At 35.4% G+C, this 11,535-nt stretch overlaps 1 long non-coding RNA gene across 1 annotated transcript; it reads left to right on the top strand.

The window, feature by feature from the left end:
* The first annotated feature begins 1,627 nt into the window (after nucleotides 1–1,627).
* Nucleotides 1,628–2,787, top strand: LOC103890108 (uncharacterized). The gene is made up of 2 exons (XR_654465.4): nucleotides 1,628–1,897; nucleotides 2,590–2,787. It is a non-coding gene; the product is annotated as an uncharacterized LOC103890108 (long non-coding RNA).
* The last annotated feature ends 8,748 nt before the right edge of the window (nucleotides 2,788–11,535 follow it).

Below are 11,535 nucleotides of genomic sequence, written 5' to 3'. Positions count from 1 at the left end.
CCCCTATGCACTACGTGCCATTGCCATTGAAACTCTCTCCCTTTCTCCTCAACCAAGCTATGACAACGAAAAATATCTCCAGACATTGCTAAATGTCTTCTGGGGACAAAATTGCCCCAGTTGAGAACAAGATTATAGATTTTTTTTTTAAAAAAAGGAGATTTAAATGACGTAGCAAAAAATTCATCTTGCCCACTAATTTGTATAAACCAACTGTAAGGAAGAATTATGAGATAATTGGAATTAGATGTATTTGAAAAAAGACCTATTCCTTTAGTGATATACAATGAATGGTATATTCGTGGTTAAAATGATATGCTGTCTTGTATTGCTTCAGAATAATACCTTTGAGGTTGATGAGTAAATGGGTAGCTGAATAAATAAAATGGGATTGACTATGTGTTGATAATAACTGAAACTAAGTGATGAGTACATAGGGTGGGTTCATCATGCTGCTCTCTAACTTTTGCATGTGTTTGAAATTTTCCATAACAAAATGTCTTAAAAATAATATTCAGTAACTACCAGAATATTGTAATATTCAGTGACAACCAGAAGGAATAGCTAAAAAGAGATGAAAGTGTAGCTTCCGGGAGGGGTAGGGAGAGGAGAGGTGGCTGCTTCTTTTTGAAACAAACCTTTTAGTACTACTTCACTATGAGGACTACGTGCATGGATTACTTCAAAGAACAACAAAAAATAATTAAAATCCCCAAATAAGCAAACAAAACATTGGAGAAATGCCATTGATACGAATATTTTTCTTGTAAAAATGGAAGTTTAGTTACATAAAATTTATACATATAGAAAGTAAGTTAAATGGCACCATGAGGAGGCAACCAACTGAGTATAGATGTGGAACTTTGGACACAGCACTTGACTTTCTTCTGAGGCTGGCCTGGCTACCTTCTTTTTCTCCTTTACCTTTTTTTATTGAGCATATTAAGACAGCCAGGGCCCTCTGAGGAAGAAGGATTATTTCTTGTTGTATGTGGAAAGCAGGCAAGGGAGGGCTGTCCCCTGAGGCACAGCAGCCTCTCTCTAACCCAGTGAATGAACCACAGGGCAAACTAGGGTTTGTCTGCTTACCCAATCATCTCTTACTTAGGGAGTAAGAAGCCTTTTTGTTTGTTTTTCATATCTCTTGGTCTAAGCTTCATTTTCTAGTTCAGTTTTGATCAAAGCATTATCCTGGGGGAGAAGGAAACATTTGTCAAGCTGTTACTAAGGGGCTTATATTATCTCTTATTTTGCTATTAACTGTTGTTTGTGTGATACTTTGGCAGGGAGCCCAGAATGAACAGAGTAAATGGATTCTGACACCAAAACCCTATCCTGAACTCTAACAACTTTCACAGTTACAAGAAAAACAAACATATTTCTTTTGACCTACTTATTCATAAACGTCATGTCAGATGCATAAATATTATGCCTCTGTGGTAACAATTAGGGGTATTCTGGCATTCCTAGGAGACAAATCAGCATAGTGACCCAAGGCCAATGTGGGTGAACAGGCCAACAGGATAATGTAATTTGAAAGGTGCTCTAAAGGCACTTGCATTCTGAGGTTTGTTCACCAAGGTTCTAGGCTACCATGGTGCCTAAAGCCACCATTTTGAGAGTCAACCCTTTCTGTAAATGCATAACGTCTCCAGAAGCTTTCAGCTAAAATACCAATGTGTTATTTTGGAGAGAGAACACATGAACTCTGAGCATTCACAAATTGCCTAAGCATGAACCAGTTTATCAAGTTATTTAAGTTGAGCGAAAGGTCCCCAAGGAAGGAATTACAAAATTGTGCTTTTTATGGGACGTCATGAGAAGGCTCAGGGAAGTTATGAGGGTAAGAGTAGTGGAAGGAAGGAAAATCTGAGGATACTTGGGAAGGCGTGCCTGGGTAGGTGGAATCCTGGCCAGAGAGTGGATAGCAGAAGGACCCAGAGTCTAGAGCAACTCTGTCCATTAGAACTTCCGGCAATGACGGAAATGTTCTATAGCTGGGCTGTTCAATATAGTAGGTATTAGCCACATGTGACTATAGAGGACTTGAAATATGGCTGGTGTGACTGAGGAACTGGAACTTTAAATTTTATTTAATTTTAATTAATATAAATTAAAATGTCAATAGCCAAATGTGGCTAATGGCTCCAACATTGGATAGTACACGTCTAGATGAAGGATATGGGGATGGGGTGGGGGGGTGGGGGAAAATCATAGAAAGGCAATGTGGAAAAGAATTGCTTAATTCACACTTTGTATGGTACTACTTTTCATTTCTAGGCAATAGATTTACAAATTACAGGTTATATTATATTTAGCAAATTAACCTATATTATGAAATAGCTGTACAGATTGAATAGACGGATGAGAGTATAGCCATATTAATTAGATTTGCCATGTCCTACATGATCTTATTTTACTCATATGCATGCTGTCCAATGAAGGAAAGGAAAACATTGACTCAGAAGTGTTAAAAAGGGTATCCTTTGTTTAATGTTCAAGAAAGGCTGCAATTACTTTTCATAATATACAATTGCAAGTTTTGTTATTTTTTTCTTTCTGAATAATGATTATTTTTCTCCATTGCAGAGCAAGGCAAGGGTCACAGTCACATTCACAGAACCTCATTAGGGTGGATCCACAGGACATACTTCCCACTGCTCGCAGAAGTATTACCACCCCTTGGAATAATCAATCAATCAAACCAACTCAACAATCTTTCTTTTAATGCTAGTGGCACATATTGACATAAAAATAAAATTTTGCTTTCTGGTGGGACATGAATAATAAAAGTATTTTTAAAGTTGTTTTAATCAAGTCTTCTCTATTTAGAAAGTATTAATAAACTGGCGCCAGAAAATTTCCCAAAATCACTAGCTAGTTGTTAGTGGCCACAGAACCTAGATGAGAATAAAAATAATCTCTAGGCCTGGCACGGTGGCTCACGCCTGTAATCCCAGCACTTTGGGAGGCCGAGGCGGGCGGATCACAGGTCAGGATATCGAGACCATCCTGGCTAACACGGTGAGACCCCGTCTCTACTAAAAATACAAAAAAATTAGCCGGGCGTGGTGGCGGGCGCCTGTAGTCCCAGCTACTCGGGAGGCTGACGCAGGAGAATGGCGTGAACCCGGCAGGCGGAGCTTGCAGTGAGCCGAGATTGCGCCACTGCACTCCAGCCTGGGTGACAGAGCGAGACTCCGTCTCAAAAAAAAAAAAAAAAAAAAAATCTCTAAACACAACTGAAGCCAGCGAATCTTTTTGTTTTTGTTCGGGAGAAGACAGCATCCCCTTTGACATATTTGGAAAGTTCTCCTAATTAATTTGGCAGTACATAGGTGTCATTGCTGAGTCAGATGGTTACTCTAGATGTAGAATTTTGTCAAATCTTCATTTCATGCCATGTGAAAATCCAAATGCCACCACTTCAAGATTTTCTGTTACCAGAGTCCTTACATTCTTGTGGTCACCTATGACTCTAAAATGCTCTTTACTCTGAATTAATTGACTTGAATCGTGAATCTATTGCCGTCTGTAGTTTGTGTTTTTGTTCTGCCAAACCAACTGTGAACTTCCTTTCCACGGATTTCTGCTATCATAAAGCATGTGCATCAGAATTGCAGATTTTATTTATGTATAAGGTATAACCTAGGACTTGGCGGAGGTGGAGGATCCTGTTTCATGACAGTAAAATGGGGGGAGACCGAAGACCTGATAATACCCATTAGGGAGGGGGGTAGAAAATACTTATATTTAAGTATTAGTTAAAATTTTTTGTTTGTTTGTTTTTTGGAGCTGCTCTATGTGATTTTTTTTTAAAATTTCACTTTCCAATAGTTTATTATTAGTCTATGGAAATACTATTGATATTTAAATGTTGACCTTGTAGACTGAGGTCTTGGTAAATTTACTTATTAGTTTTAGGACTCTACACCCAGCCCCACTTTTAAAAAAAAGTTCCTTCAGATTTTCTATGTAATCATTTCATTTGCAAATAGAAACAGTTTTGTTTTTTTTTTTTTTTGGTTTCTAATTTGTATGCCTTTATTCTTTTTCCTTGCTTATTGCACTGGCTAGAACTTACAGTATAGTACTAAATATGAGTGGTGAAAGTGGAAACCCTTGGCTTGTATCTGATCTTAGAAGAAAAGCATTCAGTCTCCACCATTAGGTATGATGTGAAAATTTTATAGATTCACTGTATCAGTTAAGGAAGTTCCCTTCTATTCCTAGTTTGCTGAGACTTTTATCATGAATGACTTTTGAATTTTATCAAATGCATTGATATAATCATGTTTTTTTTCTTCTTTAGCTTGTTAATATACTGTATTATATTGGTTGATTTTCAAATATTGAATCAACCTTGCACTTTTGGGATAGACCCCACTTGGTAGTAGTGTACTACTCTTTTTGTATATTGCTGGTTTGATTTGGTAATATTTTATATATTGACCTATAATTTTCTTTTCTCATATTGTCTTTGCCTGGTTCGAGTATCAGGGTAAAGCAGGCCTTACAGGATGAGTTGAGAAGTGTTCTCTCAATTTTTTGGAAGATACTTATAGAATTAATGTTATTCTTCTTTAAATCTTTGGTTGCATTCATCTGTGAAATCATCTGGGTTTGGAGCTTCATTTTAGGGAAGTTTATAAAGTATAAAATAAATTTCTTTATTAGATATGGGAAAATCCAAATTATCTATTTCATATTAGGTGAGTTGTGGTAGCTCATGTTGTTTGAGAAATTGGCCCATTCCATTCAAGTTGTCAAATTTATGTTTGTAGTATTTTCTTATTATCCTTTTGGTATCTGCAGAGTCTTTAGTAATATCTGCTATTTTGCCCTTGTTGTGGACAATTTGTATCTTCTTTCTTTTTTTGTGTCAGCTTGGCTAGAGGTTTATCAATTTTATTGTTGTTTTCAACAAATCAATATTTGGTTTTGTTAATTTTCTATATTATTTTTCTGTTTTCAGTTTTACTGGTTTCTACTCCTATTTTTATTATTTCCTTTATTTTGCTCGCTTTGGGTATATTTTGGTCTTCATTTTCTAGTTTAACATAGGTACTTTAATTGTTCATTTGAGAAATTTCTTTTCTTCTAGCATAAGTATTGAATGCTATCAATCTCTCTTTAGTCACCACCTTAACTACATCTGACAAATTTTGATATGTTGAATTTTTGTTGTCATTCAGTTCATAAGATTTTCCAATTTCCTTTATGACTTCCTTTTTGATCTATGAATTATTTAGTAAAAGGTAAAAGATTTATATGATTTGAAGAGAAACCAGAGCATATCTATGAATTATTTAGAATTGTGTTGTTTAATTACAAGGTATTTGGAGACTTCCTAATTATCTTCCTGTTATTGAATTCTAGTTTAATTGCACTGTGATCAGAGAACACATCTTGTATTGTTCTATTTTTTAAAAAAATAAATGAATAATAAATTTGTTAAGGTTTTTATTGACTTAAGATATGGTCTGCCTTGGTATATATTTATGTGCACTTGAGTAGAATGTATATTTTGTCTGTTGGTGGGATGTTTTATAAATGTTAACCACCTCATTAGTTAATAGTGAGTTCTGTTTTTCCATATTGCTGTTAATTTTTATCTACTTGTTCTATCTACTACTGAGTGAGACTGTTGAAATCTCCAATGGCAATTTTAATTCTATCAATTTTTGTCTCATGTATTTTGAGGCTCTGTTGTTGGGTAATACATGGTTAAGATTGTCAAGTCTCTTGACGAGTTCATCCTTTTATCATTAAATAGTGTCCCCTATTATCTCTGAAAAGCTTTCTTAGCTCAAAGCCTTTTTCCTTCTGAAGATGAATTTAGTATATAGCCAATCCTGATTTCTTTTGATTAGTATTTAGGTGTTACACTTTTTTCTATCCTTTTATTTCTACTTTACCTGTATCATTACATTTAAAGTATAGATTGATTGTAGCATATAGTTAGGTCTACTTTTGGACATTCTGAAATCTGCTTTTTAATTGGTGTATTTGCAGCATTTATACTTTTAATGTAATTATTTATATGTTTGGATTTAGGTCTACTACTTTATTTACTTTTTTTGTTTTTGTTTTTGTTTTTTTCTTGAGACAGAGTCTCGCTCTGTCACTCAGGCTGGAGTGCAGTGGCGCAATCTCGGCTCACGGCAACCTCCGCCTCCCGGATTCAAGCAATTCTCCTGCCTCTCAGCCTCACGAATAGCTGGGACTACAGGCGCGCACCACCATGCCCGGCTAATTTTTGTATTTTTAGTAGAGACGGGGTTTCACCATGTTGGTCAGGCTGGTCTCAAACTCCTGATCTCGTGACCCACCCGCCTCGGCCTCCCAAAGTGCTAGGATTACAGGCGTGAGCCACTGTGCCTGGCCTACTTTATTTACTTTTTAAATCTTGGTTTCTTCTCATTTTTGTTCCACCATTTCTACCTTCTTGACTTTTGTTGTGATATTTGCATATGTTTGGATGATGGTGTGTCTAGGCATAAATTCCTTTCAGTTTATACTATTTTGAAGTGCAATGAACTTGAATTCATAAGTTCACATCTTCTTCCAGATTTAGGAAGTTTTTAGCCATTATTTATTCAAAATTTTTTTCTGCACTCACTCTTTGTCCTCCTCATTTGCTATTAATATATCAATGACATGAATGTTAGATCTTTTAGTATGGCCCCACAAGTCTCTGAGACTTTTTTTTTAACATCATTTTTCTTTTTGTGTGTGTGGCTTAGATAATTTCTAGTAATCTATCTTCAAGTTCACTAAAGCTTTCCTCTGTCACTTTCATTTTGTTATTGAGCTAATCGAGTAACTTTTTTATTTCGTTGTTATACTATTTGGCTCAAAAATTTTTATTTGCCCCTTTATTATATATTCTGTTTATATGCTGAGACTTTTTATCTTTCTGTTTGTTTCCTGAATGCTTACCTTATTTCTTAGAGCATGGTTATCAGAGCTGCTTTACAGGCATTATCTAACAATATCAATATATCCAGGTAATTCTGAAATTAGCATATACTAATTGCCTTTTACTTTGCAAGATGTTGAAATGTTTCTCACATTCTGTGTATCAAATAATTTTGGATTATATCCTGGATATTTTGAATATTTTGAATACTTCATTATGTGACTGTAGGTCTTGTTTATTTTCTATTTTTTTTAACTTTCATTTTAGGTTCAGGGATACATGTGCAGGTTTATTATACAGGTAAATTGCATGTCATGGGGGTTTGGTGTGCAGATTATTTCATCACCCAGATAATAAGCATAGTAACCTGGTATGTAGTTTTTCTGTCCTCTCCCTCCTCCCACCCTCCACTTTCAAGTAGCCATAAAAAGAATAAAATACTGATGAATGCAGCTAACCATGGAGATGAATGGTCTCCACAATGAGAATTATAGAACACTGCTAAAAAAAATTAGAGATGACACAAACAAATGGGAAATCATTCTGTACTCGCGGACGGGAAGAATCAGTATTGTTAAAATGGACATATGGCCAAAGCAATTTATAGGCCTTGTTTAAATCTTATGGAAAATATTTTTTCTTTTAGTTGGACAATTAAACTGGTTATATTGAGGTTCTTAACCACCTTTCTGTAGACAGTGGTTCTATGCCTGTTCTGTTTTCAAAATCTATTAATATGTAGCACTTTTCTCATTTGTCCTATGTGTGCACCATCAGTGGCCAGTTTGGGATCCGTTCAGTGATCTATGTTGTAATTCAGTTCTCAACTGAATCTTGCTGTTTAGGATTAGATCCATTCATTCACAGTTTTAAAGTGAGACTAAAAGTTTGCACACAATTTATGAGAATATTTTCTTCAGCTCTGTCCTCTCTGTAATATTCCTGACATTTTCTGATTCCTGGTATCCATCACCCACTACCCTCTATTCCTGTGGCAAGGAACCTAGGGACTTAGTCTCCCCACTCTTAGATCTTGTACATTTCTTAGAACTGACTCTGCATCTGGGCTAAGTCATGATAGGATAGAGAGAAAAAAACCGGTGGATTGCCTTGCACATTCTTGGCAACACCAAGAATCAGACCATCTGGCCAGAGAGGAAGTTTCCCCTTCTTCTGCTCATTGTTGTCATTACCATCACCACAGCTGTAAGAGTGCCTGGGAGTTGGGGTGATTTGCACACGTATTAATCTAATTACCTGTTAGAAAAACAAATCAACACACTTCAGAGGAAGATAATAGAATCCAGATCTCTACAATGTGTCACTCTTCATGTCTAGTATATAATAACATAGCGGGAAATTAAATTACTGGATGATTAATTGTAATTTGGTTTTAAGTTTGTTAGGCAAAAGGTTGGTTTTCAGTTTTATTTGGATGAGTATGTAGAAAGCCCAAGATATTAACCAAACCCCCACTGCAGACTCTAGACTCTTCTCTGTAAAGCAGAGCAGCCAAATCTCTGCTAAGTTCTTTTAGCTTTCCAGTTGTTATTTTCTACTGGGACTCTTGGATCCAAACTCTGCCCTTTGACAACTGAAACCAACAAATCTGCATCTTTCTGCTTGAATTGTAGGTGAGACATACAGACTGGAAAATACACAAAGTGGAAAAGCCTAATATACCTACATTACACAGTATAATTCCCTCCTGGTATCTATCTTCTTTTGGTCATGCTACAGTGATGTTAACTTGTTGTTTCTTAAATTTTGTCCAGACTTTATGATTGTTATCTATGGAATGATTTATCTACCATAAGCTACTCTGCAAATATCAGAACCAGAACTGCTAAATATATTTATTCATTCACTTGTCTACCACCTGGATTTATAATATGTAAATATTTTGCCATTTTTTTCATTTTATTTTTGAAAATAAAATCTCATAGAATTTAAGTCTCATTTGTATTATTTTTCATAGCTCATTCTGTCTTCTTCCCCACGGACAACCAATATTTTAAGATTGGTGAAGAGCCTCCCTGCTCATGTTTCTGTACACTTACTGTCCATATGTATCTTTATATAAAATACATTTACAGAAATTATTTTACACTATATTATTTTGCAACATTTTAATATTTTCCAGATCTTTTTATATTGTAGATCTAATTTATTCATTCAAACTACCAGATTATGATTTTAAAGCTCTTAGTAGTTTTCTCTGTTGCTCTAAGGGTAGAGCCATAATTTATCTTTGGGTCAAGATTGTGTTTTTCTTTTGGGCAAAACTCTAATGTCCCCTTCCAATTATCCATAGGTAAATCCAAAATGCCATTCTGTATTGGAAAAGTTAGGAATAAAGAAAAATTCAACTGTTCTATTATAGGAAACCTTGACTCTTGTGGGCAGAGTGGCATCCCTACACATTTTACGATTTCATGTTGATTAAGTAAGGGGAGCAATGAAAGGTAATGGTCCCTTTACAATGCTTCTGTCTATGGGAAGTAACCTGTTGGCTGTAAGTGTCAACATTAAGGAGGATGAAGATCAGTTGAGAGACTTCCAGTGAGAAGATACGACCAATTGTCTTTAGGAGGAGAAATAATTAATTCCGTTTTTTAAGCTTTCTGTCTCTGACTCCCCATTTCCCTTTATAATGCCCCAGTCTTCAGTAAAGTATTATTGAATACTGTGGGCTGGACTTTGGAGAGCTGCAGCAGCAAAGATCTGTGGAGCAGTTGCCTGAATTGACAATGGATATCCAACAACCTACACAGAGTTGTGGAACATGTACACGCAATCATCGAAACTCTTAAAAACACCTGGAGAAGGAGCCCTAAAGAGACTGGATATCAATGTTGTGCAAGTGGAATGGGAGATTTTGATTATTGTATTTAGGGAGTAATGGGAAGAACACTGTAGACTTGTAACATGCTTAACAAAAGGAAAGAAAAATTGATTCACCCCAATAGTACAAAACAACCATCTCCAAAATTACTCTCATCATTTAATTTCATTTGACAACTTTAGAATGCTTGACACAATGCTCCAATTACAGCAGGCATTTCTACAATGGAATTTTCTGTACAATTATGAAATTAACAATGCTTCACTCCCTTAATGAGTTCAAGTTCTGGGTAGAGGAAACACATCCATACTCAATAGACATTCATGGCCAACTGAAGATCCCAAATTGTCTTAAAATATATAGTTCAGTGGGAAGAAAGAAATGCTTAATTTCTAAGTATCATTTAAATTGGAAAATACATTTTTTTTTTTACTTAAATGAACTATAAGCATTTTGTTTTGAATTCTACAGGAATTGTTTTCTACTAATTATTCTTTAATGTATATGTTTAGTGCCCATGTTCACATTTTTCAGGATACTTCTGAGAGTCCTAGAGCCCTGTGAATTTATACCAAAACAGCCCTCAAAATAGTGGTTTTCATTTTTATTTTAAATCAAATAAAATGCTCTTTATTAAATGATTTTTAGAATCATTAGTCTCCTTTTTCTTCAAATGTCCATGGTATTCATGTTAATTGAACCAGGTCATTCTTTCTTAATGTTTCTAAAAATTTTCATCTTAGAGATGAGATGCATGTTTTTCTCAAATGATAATATTATTTATACTTACAATTACTCACAGAAAATCTGGCTATAGACTCCATTGCCAGATAGTTTATTAATGAGTAGATTTTGAGAAAAGATATTTTATTACCATTTTTATGTCTTAGGGACCTCATCATTGAAGCTAAACTTCTAATCTTCCTTACAATATAAAGATAATTTTACTTACTGGAAGCTTATGTAACCTAAAATTTAGATTTTGACAACTGTCTTGCAGTTTATAAATATTATAATAAAGAAAGCTATACCAGGATGGTTTAAACTCTTTAACTTATAAACAATAACTGTGAGAATTCTTGGTATGCTCTACATGACATTCCAGTTGTTCTTTTGTGTTTGTAGATATAAGTCAAGGACCTCTAAGTTATTCTAAAGTCATGCCCATTGTTCTTCGAGTCTTGGCTTCTGATAATGTCTTGATTTGCTTGAAGTACAGTTGGTTGGTATATTAACCTCCTTATTGTTAAGATGATTCAATTAAAAATGCCCCAGTCATTTGACAACTTAATCAAATAACTTCAGACAGAGATAACATTATTAAAATAACTCAGGGTGATTAAATGTAGAGGGACTGAGTAGCCCCTTCAGATAAAGTCATCATGGGAGATCTCTGAATAGAGGACATTTCAGCTGGGATCTAAACGTCAAGCATGAGGTGATCTCTCAAAGAAAAAACAGAAGGAAAAGCATTCCAGGAGGAAGGAAGCAGAAAATATAAAGGCCATCAGGTAGGAATAAGCTTTGTTTGCTTGAGGAATGACAAGGAGGCCAGTGAGATGACTAAAGTGGGAGAAGTCGCCAATGCTATAGGAAAAGTGGACAGGGCCAGATTACACTCAGCCTTGCAAGCTGCGAGGATGATTTTATACTATTTTATTTTATTTTAGAGGCAGAGTCTCACTCTGTCGCCCAGGCTGGAGTGCAGTGGCGCGATCTCGGCTCACTGCAACCTGTGCCTCCCAGGTTCAAGTGATTCTCCTGCCTC

This window comes from Pongo abelii, chromosome 2 (assembly GCF_028885655.2).
Source record: "Pongo abelii isolate AG06213 chromosome 2, NHGRI_mPonAbe1-v2.0_pri, whole genome shotgun sequence".
NCBI lineage: Eukaryota > Metazoa > Chordata > Mammalia > Primates > Hominidae > Pongo > Pongo abelii.
This window is presented reverse-complemented; position numbering and strand designations above follow the sequence as displayed.